At 35.9% G+C, this 20,064-nt stretch overlaps 4 non-coding genes across 4 annotated transcripts; all 4 read right to left on the bottom strand.

Moving 5' to 3' along the window:
* Window positions 1-12,399: 12,399 nt before the first annotated feature.
* Window positions 12,400-12,523, bottom strand: LOC148872371 (small nucleolar RNA SNORD14). The gene has a single exon (XR_016108511.1). It is a non-coding gene; the product is annotated as a small nucleolar RNA SNORD14 (small nucleolar RNA).
* A 73-nt stretch (window positions 12,524-12,596) lies between these two features.
* On the bottom strand, window positions 12,597-12,696 carry LOC148872370 (small nucleolar RNA snoR99). The gene has a single exon (XR_016108390.1). It is a non-coding gene; the product is annotated as a small nucleolar RNA snoR99 (small nucleolar RNA).
* Window positions 12,697-12,934: 238 nt separating this feature from the next.
* On the bottom strand, window positions 12,935-13,010 carry LOC148872369 (small nucleolar RNA Z105). Its single transcript, XR_016108546.1, has one exon. It is a non-coding gene; the product is annotated as a small nucleolar RNA Z105 (small nucleolar RNA).
* A 74-nt stretch (window positions 13,011-13,084) lies between these two features.
* Window positions 13,085-13,181, bottom strand: LOC148872368 (small nucleolar RNA Z161/Z228). Its single transcript, XR_016108396.1, has one exon. It is a non-coding gene; the product is annotated as a small nucleolar RNA Z161/Z228 (small nucleolar RNA).
* Between the last annotated feature and the right edge of the window lie 6,883 nt (window positions 13,182-20,064).

Genomic DNA, 20,064 nt, shown 5'->3' with positions numbered 1-20,064 from the left:
ATCTCCTCATTACTGAAGGACCCATCTTATTGCTAATGATGGAAGGCCTTTAGAGAATTCATCATATGAATCTCCCTATCACATGCACTTATATTTTTACTGGAGGGAACAAATAACTATGCTCTAGTTCTTATTTAGGTCAAACCAAAGTGCCTCCCATTGACTTTCTTAAAGTCAGATTTAGATGAGCCCTGAAGAGCTAGTGTTCTACACGGTTCCTCTCGGGGAGGAAGCTGATGTGAGGCCCATCAAGAAAGGAGGTCACCCAATGATCTTAAAGACACCATGGCAATGATGTGCATTCAGCCATGGTGTGCGAAAGAGCCACTATTGAAATAACATGGGCCAAGTACTTATGGCCCATGTACGTAGCACATCACATGCATGAAATAAAACCACAATTGATCTAATCAATTTAATCATCTGTAAAACCTTAAAATAGTTATGCTAAATTAATATCAGCCCATTAGAGCCCATAACATTATCATATAACACTATCTAGGTACGTGGGATGAACTGCAAAAAGCAGTTCGGCCCATATAATTGAATTAGGGTTGATGTAGTTTTAACTTAACAACACTGGGTTTTACAGGTTGAGCCGAATTGCATCTTGCAATCAGCCATCAAACCCTTGGCCCAAATAAAAATTTAGGCCTGTGAGCAGTCCCTATTAAGCCACAAATTCGATCCAACCAATTTGGTCCAATTTAGGCCGAATGGGTCTAGAGCTTGGTGTCTAATTCAAGATCCAAATCAAGAAAATGAACATAAATTAATTATGGCTGATAAATGATAATCAACAACCAGTAATCAAACATAACAGTGGGTTGTTCGTGTGGCTGCTAACCTCCAAGAAAGTGGTTAGTCATAGTTTGCATATTTGTTTTCTGTAAATCGTAGATCATAGATCTTCTATCTGTGCAAGTGTGTTCTTCTCCTCCATGCGAACTAGCACATCTTCCAATGAAAAAATAGAAAAAAACCTAATTTCTCTATTATTTACATTAGAATAAATCCTATACATTCCGTCTAAAAAAAAATTATTTGCAAACTATATTGATGAGAATGATACAACAGGAAGTGAAAATTCTTGGCACCAATAAAGATTTCGATCTCCACCATACGAACGACCCATAATTCAAGAAATAAATATAGAACATATCTATAAATATTGCAGATAAATAGAAAAAATTTAATTTCAAATCATTCACCAATAACTGAGAACCGAATTGCACCGAGAAAACCCTAATCTGCGCAAATCGGGTAGAATCGATTCTGCATATTTGTGTAGGTTCAAATCAAGTCTGATTTTGGTTCAAGAATGTGAACATGGCTCTGATACCACTGAAAGGATGGGGGATCCGTCATATGGATGGTCGAACCCTACAAGAAGGTTGGGCGAAATTTCAAAAATTTCTCTCTCCCATCTGGGAATCGTATTCCCTAATTTATAAAACTGCATTTTGAATGATCACTCTTGAATCAAAACCAGACAAGATCTGAAACCAAAAGGGAAGAGAGGGATATATCTTATACGAAGTAACAGTAACTCCCAATGTAGGTGTTCACACCCAAAGAGAAGACCAAAACCCACCTGTACCAGAGATGACATAGCATATGGTGAGGTAGGATCAGCAGGATGGTTCTTCAGCAATAACCTAAATTCTTTAGTAAGAATCGAACAAGGGCTGGTGAGCACGACTTCAGATTGTTTCTTCTGGAAAGAAACAATATCAAGAACCTTTATTGATCAACTCCACAGATGGAAATCGAATTGGGTAGGGGTGGCAAGAACTCTACAGGTTGTTGAATGTCTCTAAATTGAGGAATTTGACCCCTATTTATAGCCTTCTTTGGATCAACCTCCTAATCCAATTAGGAGAGAGTTTTTTTTTATCTAAATCTAATATTTGTATTTGGACTCTTAAATGGATAAGACTTATCTTATCCTTCAGCTTATCCTAATCAAGTTATAAATCAGATTTTTCCCCCTTTTAATTAACTGATTTAGGCCCGACCCCGAAGAGAAAACAATAACTTTGGACCTAAGGTTTTCTCACAAGGGGACTCTCCTTTCTCTCTGCTCTCCTACTCTCTTCCATATTGTCTTCTTTGGACTTACAGGGACTAGACCATTCCCGAGTTGCCTGACCACCCCCAACCTATAATTTCAATCTAGAGATCCAATTGGATCTTACAAGTGTCAATTCAAATTTAATAAATTATTAAAAACAAAAAGATACAAGTGTTTCCAACTACTTTCATCATGTATACACATGTCTTTTTAAAAAAATATATATAAGAATTGGATATAAACATGTTTATAAATAAATAACATATATGTAGAATTGGATTGAATAGGGGTGACCCAAATTTGATGTGATTTTTAATTGGGTTCTATAATCCGACCCGATCCAATCAAAAAATCCGATAGGGGATATATGGATCTGGCAAAATAAGATCAGATTTAAATTCAGATCAAATCATGATCTGATCCATTTGCACTCCTACTGCTTGCTAGATATCCTTTGGTGTGCATAGGAGGATCTTTTGAGATCTAGCAATGTGTAGTGGCTTTTGGGGACACATGCATGGGGAAATTTTGCAAGATCAGGCGATGCACAAAGTTTTTATAGGGCAAGATTAGGCGATGCACGGTGACTTTGCAAGATGAGTTTTAGTTAGCCTAAGTTAGCAATTTTCAAATTTTCATGTTTGGCATGGAATATTAGCCCCCGGAAATTTAAAAAAAGAAATTTAATTAATTAACCTATAAAAATTTGAAAAGATTTTACTTGGGTATTTTAGTCCCCGAAAATTAAATGAGGTTTGAAATTGTGAAACCAAGGATTTATGCACCATCAATGTGAGAGTGGTGGCTACATGACGTAATTTTACAATGGAGTGAGTTTTTTTCATGTTGTAGTGGGCCTAAGGCACATGTCATGTGCTTAAAATGTGTCGAGAATTCAAAATTTAAAGTAAGGGCCAATGAGACAAGGAGATGTCATGTGTTAGCATGGGTTGTTTATGTTACGTATGAAAGGGGGAAACGAAGAGGATAAAAAACATTTGAGTGATTTTGTACTAAGTGTTGTGTTTTGTGCATCCAAGTTTTAGGGTTTCTTTTTGTTCCAAGGTTTTTAGATACGAGATAGCCTGGGAAGAAAGTTGCAATTGTTCAAGTGCAAGTTAAAAGGCCTACAGTTGGATGTTTTACAAAAATGGTGAAGGTTATTGATATGGAAAGGTTGGACAGTAATATTAGTGTCTTGAAGGTGGTGGTGAGCAATGTTTACCATCCCTTGTTGGAGAAAGAGTTGCTAGCAGTTTTTTCTAGTACAAGATGATGAGCAGGAAGGAGATTTTGTCTTTGTACATGGTTAAATAAATGGGTGACTCTTAACAAGAAGGTGGAGTGGGAGACAGTAGAGGAATAGGCACAAGGAAATTGAGCAAATTTAAGGACTATTTTCTTGGTAAATGAAGTTAATGCATCCATACTTTTTGTTCTGTTTAGGGGAATTTAATATAACTTTGGAGGATGTGGTGCGCTTGTTGGGTCTGTTAGCATATAGGAAGGTGAATTCTACTTTTCGTGCAGTGATTTCCAAGTTGGATGGGTTGGTCCAAGTGATTTTTGAGATGCTAGAGAAAGCACTCATAGTGTTTTGTGACTAGATTGGCTAGTTTTATGGTTATAGAGGAAAAAACACATTTAAGTATTGGGCTAAGTACTAGTGTAATGAGAGGAGTTGCTAGAAACGGACATTGGTTTTCATTTGGTGGCCTTTTTTGCACATGTTTTGTGTAGGTTAGGATGGCTACTCTATTAGCAATAGGGAAGAAGCTATCGTTACGTCCAATGTTCTTAAGGCTCAGTTTGGAAGGAGTACAAATAGAAATATGTAGAGTATAAAACTTTGTATTTTGTATTATTTATATGTATTTACATTATACATATTTGTTTTTGTACTCTTTCTAAACTGAGCCTAAGGTATTTGTATCAACAATTAAACCAAATGGTATTAGAAAATAAGTATTTGCTGAAAAAAAAAAACATAGTATGTTATGTAAATTGATGGTGATTTTCATGTTTTTTTATCAATAACAAATGATTTCATTAATTAATAAAAAAGAGGTCTACAAAGGTAGGAGATAAACTCTCTTATCTCCCCCAAGAAAAAAAGAAATAGAAAAAGTTACATTTGAGCCCAAAACAAAATCTCCCTATTTACCCCATGTTTTGCTAGCTCATCAGCAAAGGAGTTGGCACATCCCTTAACCCAAAACAAAATATTCCTTAACTCTAATTCCTTGGCTCTTTAAATACCTTCTAAAGCCGCCAAAATCCCAGCTCTAAGAGAGTTACCCTCTTCAATTGGGGCTTGAGAATAAGGCAATTATAATCTCATTCCCATCCCTTAAAGAAACCCCCCATTACCTGAGGGCCCTGGGTTACCAATACTACTCCCATCAAAATTCATTTTGTAAAATCCACTTCGGGGACATAACTAGATCTAAAGCCTCCTAAGTAAGGGGTAAAAAAAAAGCAATTTCTTTCCACTTTCTTTATAGATCATCTATAGAAAAATTGTTGAAAATATCTAGAGACTTAATCCAATGGAATGCCCTAAAGCAAATCGCTTCCTAAATAGTTCCTCTTCTCTCTTCCCAAATAGTCCAAATAACAGCAGCCCTTACACAACCCCACATTGTTTTTCCCCTTTTCTTTGGCAACTTGAAGAATGAATGAGCAAATAAACTTTTCACATACGATGGCAGGGTTCACTTGCTTCCAAATAAAGAGGAAAACCATTCCCATAAACCTTTAACAAAGAAACAAAAGATCAATAAGGAGACAAACATCTTTTTGGTCTTTTGCTTTGAAGCAAATCATAGGTGTTGATTCTTTCTTGGTAGACTTCCCAATAAAAACAACCAACCCTTGATGGAATTAATTTGCTCCACACTTATTTAACAGCGAAGGGTAGATCCCCACTATTTGTTGGTTGGGTTAGGGTGTTGAAGAAAGAAAAACAAGTAAACAATGGGATGTAAGAGTCCAAACTCTTCTATCAGCTTGAAGGGGGGTCCAAAAACAACCCACCAAGTAAATTCTTCAAAGACATGATACTATCTACCTTAATATCCCTAATACCCATTCTCGAACGCAAATCGCAACCAAACTTAGAACCAAAATTAGAGGGAACTAGGAATGTAGAAATAGGCTCATTTTTATAATGGAATAAGGTAAACAAAGAAGGGAACTAGCCCCTAAAAGGAGGACTCCCCAACCACACTAGTTCCCAAAATTTAATGCAATTTTCAAAGTGCAAATCGTACCTAATACAAGGCGAGAATAATGGAAGGATGGCTTTCCATGGGGGTGCTCTTGTAGTCCTTTCTCTAATTCTAGTGTTCCAAACATTTTCCGTGGACCCATGAATGCTCATCACTACCTTAGCTCATAGTTTTTCTTTCTCATCAAAAAATATCCAGAGACACTTATCTAAAATAGCTGAATTTTGTTTCCGTACATTCCCAATTCCCAAACCCCCTAGCTTCTTGCTCATACACACTTCTTCACACTTCACTTTATGATCATTCTTTTCCTTCCCCAATTCCCAAAGAAAGTTTCTCATTATATTCTCCAACTTCCTAGCTATTCCACTAGGAATTTTGAGTACCGAAAAAATGTAGACCGGTAAATTAGCTAAAGTATACCTAATTAAAATGGCTTACACAAAACATGTGCAATAAAGGCCACTAAATGTCACTTTCAAGTTTGACATTTGCTCAAAAAATTGCATTACAGTTTGATATTTCTAATTCAACCCAAGTTTCCTCAATAACAAAAGAGAATTGTATTGTCAACAATGTGTAAACGACTAATTTGTATCCCTTCCCCTCCAATTTTCCATCCTCTTATTAGATTCATAGAGTCTACTTTTGAAACCAGTCTCTCGAACACACTTGCAACTAGAGTGAAAAGGAAAGAGAGAGAGGGCCTCCTTGTTTGATACCCTTAAGGCCAGAAAGAAATCCACTATTGTCACATTCACCAAAATAAAATATTGATAAGTCCTCAAATACCCTATCACCCATTTGCATTATCTACCTCCAAACCCAAAGCATTCCATCACCTCCTTCAAGAAAAACCCATTTACCATATCGTAAGCCTTTTCTATGTCGAGCTTACACACCACTCCTTTCCTCCCAAATCTTTTCACATCTTCCACACATTCATTGATTATTAGAATTTGATCCACAATTTGCCTCCCTTGCACAAAAGTCCCTTAGTTAGAAGAAATGATGGTAGGAAGGACATGCCTAATCCTGAGAGATAACATCTTAGAAATGATTTTGTACAAACTATTCACTGGGCTAATTGGTCGAAAGTCTCTTGGGTGGGTGGCATCAGATTTTTTGGGTACCAAACCAATAAAGGTGGAGTTCAAACCCGGATTAATTATCTCCTGTAGAATTCATCAAACATTAGTATATTGTCATTTTCCACAATGTTCCAACAACCTTGGTAGAAAGCCATTATAAGTCCATCAAAGCTCGGGGCTTTTGATCTATCCATTAAAAACATTGCCTCCTACAATTCAACCAAATCAAACTCTCTTTCTAGCCACCTACTAAGCTAAACTCCTAGGTTTGGTCACTCCATACCTTCAAGCCAAACTCTATTATTCAATAGTCTTCTAAATAAAGATATGAAATGATCTACAAAGGTGTCGGCAATCTCCTCTTGTTGGGTTAGGGTTAACCCTCCCACCTCCAATTTGGAAATAAAGTTTTTTCCTTCTTTGGACATTTGTCACCGCATGAAAGAATTTGATATTCCTATCTCTCTACTTTAACCATTTGCATCTAGACTTCTACTTCCAACTTTTCTACTCTTTCACCAAAATATCTTTTCATTATTTCCTTAATCTCCACCTGTCCTTATCCCTTTTCTTAAGTTTACCCCTTTCTTTTTTCAAATCAATCTCTTCAATTTAATCAGTGATCGATTTTCTTTCTTCCAATCTCCCAAACTCCAAGGCACTCCAATCTTTTATTTTATTTTTTAGGTATTTAAGATTCTTATGGAATTTCATTCCTTCTCACATTCCTCCCACCAATCCCTTACTCTCCTAGTGAAACCCAGTTAAACTAACCACATATTCTCAAATTTGAATGGGGAAGGTCCAGCATTATTGAACTCATCTTTACAAATCAAAATAAGCCAATAATTACAAGTAACTTTTGAAAGGGCCCATAGAGGTCAAATTACCCCAATGTTCTACCCAATTTGTAGTGAAAAGGAATCTATTGATCTTGGAGCACCTAAGGTTGGACTGAAGATTAGACCAAGTGAACTTGCTATGTAGTAGTGGAGTCTCTTTCAGCTCGAGGGAATCCACTAAAAAGTTAAATTTCTTCATGCTGGTTGTCACCCTTTGCCTTGGATTGTTGGATTCTTCAAAAAATCTTATTGTATTGAAATCTCCTCCAATGCACCAAGGTCCTTCCTATGAGCCTTTAATGTCCAACTCTTCCCAAAATTCATTTCTTTCTCTATAATTAGTTGGTCCATAAACATTTGTCAAAACCCATTTGAATCCATCCTTCACACACTTAAACTTTATATTTGCTAAGAACTTGCCAACCAACTCTTCCATGCCCACTAGTTCTTCATTATTCCACAAAGTCATTAAACCACCCAAGGACCTCCAAGAAGGTGACATTATCTACCAAACTCCTCTAACCTTCCATATACTCCTTTCCCATTTACAATCAAAAGCTAATCTTTTTTGTTTCTTGCACTAATATCACATCCGAATTCAACCTTTAGAAAACATCCTTTATTAATGATATTTTTCTTGCGTTGCCCAAACCTCTTACATTCCATCTCACTAATTTGATTTATACCTTATTGTCTTGCCCCTCAAGTCCTAGTGTTGAGCTACTTATTCCCTTTCCTCTTGTCCCAACTTATCCTAAAAGCTTTATCACCCTCCACCACCAACTTTAACCTCTCAACTTCACTTAGGTTCTTCTTCCTCATCTTACTTTCCTCTTTCCGTCTTTGGATATACACTTTCAGCTTATTTGGGTCCTTCAACTTGCAACCTAATTTTTCAACAAATTTTACTATAGACTCCTCACTATTATTCCTTGTTGCACCCTCATCTATAGAGTAATCTTTCTTTACTTTACCCTCACCCCCTCCACTAGAACCTTTTCTTTGGATTCACTTGCACATGTCTCAATAAACTCCTAAACTCTCTTTAACTTTAGAGCTCTATCTTTACCTAACTGGGTTGCTGGCAATGAAGCTGGGACAGAACTTGGAGAGGCAGCATTGGACATAGAATAGACATTAGTATCAAAAACTAAATTGACAGATGTACCTAGGTTCTAGCTTCAGGAGGGATCTAAATAAGGGAACAAATGCTCAAGATTATTTCCCTATTTAAGGGCATGGATTTCACCATCCACCTTGGTTTGAGGTTCTTTAGGAAGCGTACCCTTCACTTGATCTTCCCTATGAAGACTTCCTTGACCTTTTGGAATGTCCCTTATGGGCTAGAGCTTATTTGATCTTTGACGATCATCAGGTACTTCATTATCCCCCCCTGTATCATTATTGGCTTTAGAATAGGGTCCTTGTCTAGAGTATGAGTGCATGACCCAACCACCTTACTATGACTCTCGTTTGATCCACCTAAATGTTTCATGGTTGATGCTGGAGGCATTACTATCATGTTCTTTCCTAAAGCGCCTATAAACAACAACTCTAGGTCCAATGTCCGCCCTATGGACTCGTCGAAATCTTCCTCTGATTTTATACTCCCTATACTTGAAGCTTCATCTAAACCATCATCGTCATTTTCCTCACTACTGCATGCTATCTAGCCTTCATCCTCCTCCTCTTCCTCTCCTGAACTAACTTTACAATATCTTGGATTTGGATGATCAATAGGATTCCCCGATGTTTCAGATTCTTTTCACCTCCCAGGAGGTAAGTCTCGGCCTTCTGGACCAAATTGGGACGATGATAGACAAGATGTATGGTCTTCCAACACATGCTGGACCCGAGTCATGTGATTACTTAAGATTCCATGTGGGTCAGTCTGGGTCCTAGCCTAACTTGGTTTCAACCCCTTAAAGCCCCTAGTTGGTTCAAGGAGGGCTGCTACAGTTTTCTTTGAGTCTTTTCTAACAATGAAAGTGAGGTCCACTTTTCACCACCTCAGCATAAGATAAGGTGCCTATCCCAGCCTTCTTTTTTTTCAAAGTTGTTTGAATTAGTTTCTTTTAAAGGAAGGCCACCTTGTAAGGGCCCAAAAAAAGGTTATTCAACTTCCTTAGGAGAGTAACCCGGCCACTCTCTTGCTTCCTCCTCTTCCACCCCTCCACGTGTGTATTGCACTGCCACATCTCCATCGTCTTCAACCTCCACAACGATGATTCAACTTTAGAGATTAAACAGACGGAAGTCCATACTCCATCAGAGAAAATTTCAACAATGGGAGGCAATTTTTTTAGGTTTCACCCCACAATCCTAGCAAAGACCACATGCACATTTCTCAGCTTCACTTCTTCAAGAATACCTCCAAGTGCATGTACAACTCTATCAACAATTGATTCTTTCCACAAATGGAAGAGGAACGCCAAAAGTTTAATCCAGTAGATCTTTACAACCACAACCTTTTAATTGCACAAAGGAGTTCAACTCTACACTTGTATTAACCTAGCATCAAATTCTAGGGATGTAAAGGCTAGTTTCTTCTTGTTGATATCAAGAACAACTTTCCTCTCATCAAAAGGAAAGAGCACCTCATTGTTCTAAAACCCCAATCGTACTACCACTATGTCTAGTATCTACCCCCAATCTTTAACCTCTTTGTTGATCATGAGAGCCATTCTATGGTTCTAGACTTCTCTCTCTACCTCAAGCAGCACCTTTTAAGTATCTCTCGAACCTGCCATCAGAAAATCACCAGGTATAGAGTTTTGAGCCTTGGAACTCTCATCCATTTCCTATGTTTCATTCATATTTAGAGAATCGGGAACATATTGTTCCTCGATTCCACAAAAGACAGATTTCCTTGTTACACCCCCTGGAAAAGGCAATGAGAAAGTCTTGTAGTTTCTCTAAAACTATGGTCCACCCTTTTTTCTACTTCCCTCGGTAAGCAAATCATCTGTTAGCCAAATAATGGAAACCTTAGGAAGAAGAATGTGAGCTCTTCTATCTTTCCTAAACTTTAACACAACCACACCTTTGGATTTTCCCTACTCGAAAAAGAGTCTCTTTGCTCCCACCTATAGTTCATGTTTCCAACTGACTTTGGTTTGAAAATCCTCTCCAGGCCATCTTTGTTTTTCCTGAACTCCATCCTTCTATTAAACCATGCCTTTCGATACAACTTCCATCGTCAATTACAAAAAAAAAAAAAAAAAGTGATTTTGATGTTTGTTTGTGATAAGTGGATGAGTTTTCCTTGGGAGCTTAAGGAATTAGAAGTATTGAAGTTTGGGTGGATTGAACTACAATTGCTTATAAAGGAGAGAGAGGTGGTAGAAAAGGAATTCAACAAGACTTAGGGGAAGAGGCGGTTGGGCCTGAAAGCAAAAAAAGGTCTAAACCCATAAAACATGATGGAGATCATTGGACTTGGATACTTGGTTGATAAGTTGTATATTAGTCCAATGAAAAATACAAAGGAGAGTGTATGGGTTTATGCATACCATATCATAGGAAGAACAAGTTGTTCATTTAGAGGGATAGGGTGACGGGGTGTCTTGGCTTATGCATTACCTTGTAATATAACTCTATTAAAGACATGCCATACCAATCAGTGATATTTCTTTATGCTACATTGGTTTGAAGGAAAGAAAAGGAAGGAAATTTTTGAACTTATTCCTTCAAACCAAACATAGTCTTAATGATTGTCAATTTCTTACAAAGTTTGGCTTTACTCTCCTTGGGAGAATAAGTTAGTCAAGGCCAATTCAATAATTATTATCTTTAATAAAGATTTTGCAAAATGAGTGAAATCACCTTTGAATCGCCACCACAACAAATTGTCAAGTTCACAAGCAACCCAAACCTCAACCAAGTTGATGGTTATGAAACCTATAAAATAAGCTTTATAGTCCAAAACTTCTCCTACGGCCACATTCAAGAGGGTGCCAGTGCCACTAATAAGATTCAATGACCTTGTGGTGTTGGGTAGCCCGGAAGAGTTGTTGAAGGTTTTCCAATATTGGACCATTTGGATCCGTAATAGATGGACTCAAAAACTGCCAAATTTTGTCTACTGTAAAGCATTTATTGACAATATGATCCAAATGCAAAATCTCTCCACAAAGCAAGCACCATCATTATCAATTCCTCTAATTCTATAGTTGTATGATTTAAGAAAATCTAAAAATAGTTTTAATACTCGTCCACATATTATTTAGAACTAGATTTGTCACTTTATTTCGATTCCAAATGTTTCTCTCGGAGTCCGAAACGGCAAATCATCACAAATTCTCATTTTCAATAGCATCTTGAAAATGGATTTTTATAATTTAAATTAAAACCCATTTGAATTATCAACAGGAAATTCCTGTGGACTTTTTCTACTTACTCGATTATGTTACTGTTCAAACTAGAATTTGGGGGTTTAGGCTTACAAAACATAAATTAGGCATATCCAAAGTGGGAGAAAGTCCTCAAAATGGGTCACTAATAGCTACTCCGATTATATGTTGCATGAAGAATGAACATGGTTCTTCGGATTTGATGGGCACTGCTGGGGTTGTTTCCATGGTTCTTCGGGTTTGATGGGCACTGCTGGGGTTGTTTTCATGGTTCTTCGGATTTTCTGTTTTGATTACTAAAAGTTTACAACTGCTTTCTTGCTCCTAAGGAGTTGGGAGAACCATAGGATCTAACTGCTGGGGTTGTTTTCATGGTTCTAACGATTTTATCTGTTTTAAGATCACAAGTTTACAACTGCTTTCTTGCTCCCAAGGAGTTGGAGAACCATAGGATCCAAACTTGGAACGATTAAAGGGGGTACCAGAGAAGGCTAGGTATTCTGCAACTGAACCTGATTTCAGTCTTGGATATAGATGCTGAAGAATGAACATACCAATGTTCTGTACCGGTAAAGCAACAACGTAAATCTCATTTTTTTGTTTCGCTTCAGAACATTAATCTATTACACATATCCTTTCCTAAACAAAAGAATGAAAGATTATTGATTTCCTTGTTTCTCTAGGCTACTTAGTTTAATTCGAACCAGAGAACAAAAGAGGTAAAACCATTTAGAGAAACAAAATTTTGGATTCTGGCTAGAGTACAAAAATAAGAAAGACTAAAAGAACTTATGATAGGGTTATTACTTAAGCCTCAGACATCCAAGGAAGGATTGAAACAGCAGAAGCTCTCAAGCCGGGCGAAGGCGAAAGCTCTCAGGCGGCCACTGCGAATGTTTTGAGAAACAAGCCTTTCCATTTGTCATCATCGGCCATAAATTCAAGATAAAAGAAGAAAAAAATAAGGCTTCCAGCAAACCTATATAAAAAGAATAAGAGAAACAGAATAATTTCCCATCACTAAAAGATGATCAACACAATCGTCTGACCAAGTGAAAAAGAAAATAGGATGGAAGAATATCAGGGACTGGTTCATCCCTAGGGCATCAAAAGGAAGCAAGCCAAAAGGAGTGACGTATAAGTCCCACAGGCCAATAACACAAGCGGCACTCAGAATGAAAAGGACTTTATCTAACTAACAAACCTCACAGATCTGTCGAACTCAGCACATTAGTTCAGACATAATTCCTCACTGTGCCAAGTTGCAAAATAAACTCTTCAGTACGGAAATTAAAGCTTAAAACACTACAACACAGAGAAAATCGAATTTTCTCTAAGCGAGCGCTCAGAATGAGTAGGAGGTAAGTATTGATTTCCGATCATTAAAATCTGAAAATTTAGAATCATCCTCATCACGCTCCATCGATTAATATTGCTGAAAATAAAAAGAAAAAGCCAAAAAAGCAATAAAACCAATAGCAAGTAAAAGAAATAAAACCATCAGAATTTTTGGAACATCTGCATCAAAATCGACGCGGTAGCGTCTCAGACGACCGTCGTGAGATTTTGAATCCAATCTCATCACCTGGTTTCTCCTTTGAAAACATCAAATGGAGGAAATGAAAACAGTGGGAAAATTGGAAGCTATGATTTCCTTTTCGCTACCTTATCGTTTGCTCCTCTCAACCACGATGCACTAGGGTTTCTAGATCAAGGCATGACATTGAGATCGACAAATGTCCTTTTATAGGAAACTGAACTGTCCATTAGGATATTGGTTTGACGATTATACCCTTACTAGGGTTTTGAGTTTCGAAATTCAAATTTGACTTGGAAAAGTCCTGAACTAGCACGTCGAATATCTGGCCCGTTGGAGTGGAACGAGTCAGTGATAGTTAGCGATGTTAATGGGTCGGGTTTGGGCTAGGAAGGGTATGGATAGTCCGTACTGATAAGAAAACATACTCGGGCATAATAACATCCAATTATCAAATATGTATGACAATTTGATTAAACGATACATCTACACAATTAAAAAGGGAAAATTCCCAATTAGTATCCTGTAATTTGGAGTTAGTGCCATTTTGCTCTTCGAATTTTAAAATACAATAATTTACTATCTGAATTTTTAAAATGTGACAATTTAGTATTTGTTAATCTGTCGATTAAGATTGTATTTAGGAATAATGCAAACAAGTGTGAATGCAAATATGTAGTGTAAAATGATTTATATAAATTGTAAAATTGGGTTAGTTTTGCATTGATAAATTTACTTTCTTATAAAATAAACTTTTAGTTGTAATGGATGCAAATATGAATTTCAATATAATATATGCTTTTTTTTTTATCAAAATCCCATTTGAATGCAAATTTACTTCTTGTACTTTTCGCTGAGTTTGGAAGGAGAACATATGCAAATATGTAGAGTGCAAAACCTTATATATTGTATTTTTTTGTATGTATTTACATTGTACATATTTGCATTTGTAATGCTTCAAAACTGAACTCTACATCTTATTATCAATGTAAATATGCATTGGACTGTCATTTGTCAATGCATAAATGTAATGTTGCCAAACATAGGCAAAAGTGAACCAAAGTGCAAATTTACCCTGAAACGAGATCAACACTCCATTTGCATTGTTTTCAAACACATCCTAAGGCTCAATTTGGAAGGAGTACAAATGAAAATATGTAGAGTGCAAAACTATGTATTTTGTATTATTTAAGGCTCAGTTTGGAAGGAGTACAAATACAAATATATACAATGCAAATACATACAAAATAATACAAAATACAAGGTTTTGCACTCTACGAATTTGTATTTGTACTCCTTCCAAATTGAGCCTAAGTGGCATTTGAAAAACATGCAAATGCCCTTCAAGTGTCATCTAATTTTCTTTATCAACCATTTAAAAAATTAATAGTCTCAAACCCTTGCCTCTTCTATTCAAGAAAGTTGCGGTCATTCTGGTGGCCCCAACTTTCTTGAATAGAAGAGGCAAGGATTTGGGACTATTAATTTTTTGTCAATGTTTGGATGGTTGATAAAAAATTAGATAACACTCTGAGGGTATTTGCATCTTTTTCAAATGCCCATGTTAATAGCTGGTTAATGACAAGTGCTGAATTGTCACATTTTGAAAGTTCGAGTACTGAATTGTCGCATTTTAAAGTTTGGGGACCAAAGTAACATTAAGCCCAAAGTATATCGTACTAATCGGGGATTTTCCCTTTAAAAAATGTCATGACTCAAAATGCAAACCTAGTCCTGTGTTGTGACACAAAATGCAAACCCAGTCTTGTGATTTGTCAAATTGACCTAGACTGTTGATAGCCCCAAATCGACTTAAGAGAATTGCACCAATTCCCATGGTTTCAATTTCTTACACTACTTAATTTTATTTATTTATTTATTGATAATTGAGTGAATGGTCATCACACCATCAAGGTGCCATTGGGCAAGTGCTTTTTGAAAGATTTTATGGAAGATCTAAAAAGTAAAAGACATGGTGGGCTTCCATATAAAGATCTTGGCAGCTCACAACCGTTTGGTTGGAAGTGCGTCTTTTTGCGTAAAGATGAGATGAAAAAAGACGAAAAACTCAATTTCAAATCTTCCAAAATAATCCCAAATCAATGGCTAATATTCCTCCAATTAAATGAAAAAGACAAAAACGTGGTACCCCACATTCCCACAAAATAGAATCATTTCTTTCAATGGCTAGTTTTCCTCCAATTAAACGAAAAAGACAAAAACGTGGTACCCCACATTCCAATCATTTCTTTCAACACTCACTTGTTATTAGTTAATGATCCTTAGTGATTGGATCTATATGTTTATTCTTATAGGAAATGAAATATTCAAATTATTTTTCATCAAATGACTATCCATCTATTGTATTTACCTTCAAATTCAAATAGGGGGCATGAAGGCTCTATGAAAAAATGGTGGTTCAATTCAATATTGGTAAATGAGGACAATCAGTCAAATATGGAATGGAAACATGTTTGTTCAATAGGAGAAATATGATGCAAATAGGTTTTCTAGGCAGATCCATTTAAGGGGGCGTTCCTGGATTTGAATGGGGCTTAGGTCGGATCAAAATCCAGTTCAAATGTACAACCGTCGTGCTTGAGAGTCCGCCGCCCGACCTTTGAGTAATCTTAATTTAATTTTATAGGTGGCGGTCTTGTTGAGAATGCCACCTTAGATGGTTTTTCTTGTAGTGTGTAAAACGGGCTGGACGGTGCATATAACAGCTATAAACAACTGTTGCAACTGTTATATAGCTGTTTTAGGGGGATTGAATCCCCAAAACACCCTCTAACACCTATAAACAACCAATTTAGGGGTATTTTGTTAGAGGGTATTTTGTTGGAGAGTATTTTGTGTATTTTGCCAAAGGCAGTGCATATAAACAACCAATTTAGGGGTAGTTCAAGTGTAAGTTAAATGATAAATAAATTTTATCAATAATCAAAAACTCTTTCCAACAATTATAAACAACTAGTTTAGTCTTTGGTAGGAGTATTTTGATCAATTCAATCATTTTCAATTTTTATAAATAGGGCAAATTTTTTAAATTATCCTTATTGTTTAGTTAATTGACTAACTCTACCCTTAAGGTTATGTTTGGTTTGAAAGAAAAAATAAGGAAAGAAAGGTAAAGGTAAGGAAATCTATACAATGAAAAGACGAAAAAGACTATTTTACCCATTATTCTTCTTCAATTTTTCAAAACAAAATATTTTCGAATCCAAACAACCTGTGATTTGACAACATCAACCAACGGAATCGTTGCTGCAGTTGCCGCCAGCTACATTCATTGAGCAAAGACTGGAATCATGTACTTGAATCTGAATAATCACCGTCACTGAACGGAATCGTCTAACCCTAGTGCAATCTTCAATTTTTCTTTTCTGTGTAGTCTGTAATTTGTTTTTCCCGTTCCTTAATCGGTTCTTACGAGAAGAATGGCAGTAAGGGTGAAGGTCCAACGATTTTAATTGATCTTGGTACAACATATTCCTGTGTTAGGGTAGGCAACACGATCAACTATAACCAATGATAAGGAAACATGACTACTCCATCGCATTAGGGCTGCAAATGTATCGGATGAGATTGGATTCAGTAAGGATATATCCGATCCGATTCATTAAAAAAATCTGACTGATCCGAATTCAATAAAGATTCATCAGATTTTCAAAAGCATGATTTGAATTCAAATGTATTATTGGATATCCGTTTCGATTAGAATTATATTTATATTATGTAATATAAATAATATATTATGTTATTTATATAATATAATAATATATTAAAATATAAAATATAAAATATAATATATAATTATATAAATAATATATAGAATATGCATATATAATATATAAGATTTCATAATTAATGGATTGGATCTGGTCACAGTGGATCGGATAAGCCAATATCCAAATTTGATCATTAAGTTGACGGATCAACTTTTTCAATCCGATCCGATTTATTAGGATCAAGAGGGATATCTGAATATGCCTCTTAACGAATCGGTATCGGATTCGAATCGGATCTGATCCGACTTATTTGCAGCCCTACATCCTACGTTGTGTTTACAATTAGAAATCTAAATGAAAATGTTGGAAAATTGAATCGTGAGTACCTTCTTTTCTCTGGCAAGATACTCTCCCAAACTTCCCTTTTTCAAGAGGCCTTCTCATATCAAAATCTTGCAAAGACCATTGCTTCCGGGGTGGTGGTTGTTGCCGCTGCTAATTTTGTTCATTCATTCATTCGACTGGATTTCTAAATTTGGGAATTCATGTGGATATCCAATTCAAGGTTCAAAATATTGATATGCCCAATACGTGGGTGATATCTATACTGTTTTTTTTTTATTATTTATTTATTTTTTTCAAAATCGATTTAGGGGGGCCGGTTTAGGATTTCTCCACCCCTTAAATCGGTCAGAACATTGATACATCTACTATAAGGGCATATTGAAAAGGTACAGAAACAATACGTATTGGCCGATACGTATCAATACTTTCAACCTTGACCTAACCTGATCTGAGCTAGGGTTTAGGATTTGAAGAAATGAGAGTGGATAGAGAAGCCGCTCGATGAGAGAGGATAAAGAAGCCACCTCGATCGGAACGCGAGGGAAGTCTGTCTACAACAGACATGGGACTAACATTAAACAGCCTCGTCCTTTGTTACTTTCTCAGTATTTACACGAGGGAAGTCTATTACTTTCTCACTCTGTTTACAACATTCGATACAGTAGGTATCTCCATTAGTTGTTCGACGAAAATCCATCCATCTGATTGTCTATGTCACTCTTGACATCAGTGAGAAAGTTGGAGAAATCGGCCTTCCTCAGTTTCCCACCTCAATTGTCTCCTTCATTGAGACCCTTATAACTGTTGTAGGACTTTTTTAATGGGAAGGAGCTCTGCAAGAGTATCAACCCTGATGAAGCCATTGCTTATGGCGCTGCTATCTTGAGTGGTGAGGGTAATGAGAAGGTTTAGGACCTCTTGCTCCTGGATGTTACGCCTCTCTCGTTCTCTCCTTGCCTTGCTCTTCCTTGTTCCACCGTACACAATCCCTCCCTCTCCCTCCCCTCGACCTGTACCTCCAGCACCACCCCTTTCCTTCTTACTCTCCACTAAATCCCCATCTGAATCCTCTACCAGATTTAATAAAAAAGAAAAACCTTAATATCTGCCTTTGCCATCCTCCTCGTCAGTGTTCTTGCTCTCTCTCTCTCTGGTTGTACCTTCAGCAATTGAGAGGGAGTGTGACAATCATCCAAATCGTTTGGAATTTTTGGAAAAAGTATCGGTCACATGTGAATGACTGTGACGGAAAGTTAATGGCAAGGGGGGTTTTAGTAAATTGTCAGAAAACTTAGGGATATTCAAAGACAATATGTAAATGGTAAGGATAGAGTTAGTCAATTAACTAAATAGTAAGCATATTTTAAGACATTTGCCCTTATAAATACCCTAACCCTTAACCATTTTCATCACAATAGTAGTCAATCTCTCTCATACACTCAATTAAATACCCTTGCACTCAAATTGAAATACTAAACTGATGGATTGAAGGAAAGTAATTACCGAGTTAGTTGTTTTTTATAAAAAGTACAAATAGAGTCTTACATTTTTAGTTTTTTTCTTGACTAAAATACCCCTATTTTTGAAATATAGTCTCTTTTTGTTACAAGTAATTTAAATATTATTATTAAGTTCATTCAATTCTCTTTCATTAAGTTCCAAATTTAAGGTATTAACTCCCATTTTCTCTCACTGAATATATTTAAGGCATTTTTGTTCCTCATCACTAAGTTCTATTAATTAAATCAATAGATAATAATTTAATAATATAAAATTTTATATTTTAATAAGGAAGCAAATTTGTATTTTGTTTAAATGGTGATAAGAAGTTTAAACATTTTGAGTCAAATGGGCCAGCCCACAATGCCATAATTAAACAATAAAATTCAAAAATAAATAAAATAAAAAGAAAAGTTATATAAAATTTTGGGCACATTGATGAAAAAAAAAGATTTTTATTAATGAGGGAGATGAAATATTAAATTTAAAACCCACTAGAAATGAAACAATTTTCAAATTCTCTCTCATAAAGTCCCACGTATAAGATATTAACTCTCATTCTCTCATTAAATCCTATATTTAAGATATACTTGTTTCTCACTATTAAACTCTACTAATTAAATCTACAATATTAGTTTTAATAGAAAAGTAATTAATCTATAAAAACCATTTTCTTCCTACTCAGTGGTGGATGAGCAATTCAATCATTTTAGGTTAAATGGGTTAACTAATGTTACCACAATTAAATAATAAAATTTAAATATATATATATATATAGAGAGAGAGAGAGAGAGATAAAATATAAAGATACAAGAAAATAAAAAGATTAGGCATATCTTTGATAATATATATTGGTTATACTAAACAAATATGAGTATGATATGTAGGGGTGGCCACAAGTCAAGCCTTTCACGAGCTATTCGAGCTCAGTTCGGCTCGGTTTAAATCGAGTTTCGAGCCGAATTCGAGCTAGATATATAGGCTCGTTTGCTAATCAAGCCGAGCTTGAACCAAATGAAGCTTGGCTTGTGAGGCTTGCGAGCTTAGTATTAAATAAATAATTTTTATTATACATACATACATACATACATGCATATAAATATATATAATAAATTATTTTATTATATATAATAATATTTTTATTTTTCATGTATAATAGTAAATAATTTTTAATTTTTGTTTAAAAAATAAAAAAAAATAATTTTTATTTTTCAAAACTTGACTTATAGTCGAGCTCGAGTCAAGCCAAACTTGAACTTGCGAACTATGAACCGAGCCAAATTTGAGATCAAGTCTCTAACTCGAATCGAAATCAAGCTCAAACTTGAACCTAATACTATTCGAGCTCGAATAGCCAAATAT

This window comes from Nelumbo lutea, chromosome 2 (assembly GCF_056320005.1).
Source record: "Nelumbo lutea isolate HS-2025 chromosome 2, American lotus-T2T, whole genome shotgun sequence".
Lineage (NCBI taxonomy): Eukaryota > Viridiplantae > Streptophyta > Magnoliopsida > Proteales > Nelumbonaceae > Nelumbo > Nelumbo lutea.
The sequence above is the reverse complement of the archived record's forward strand: the minus strand, read 5'-3'. Positions and strand labels throughout refer to the sequence as shown.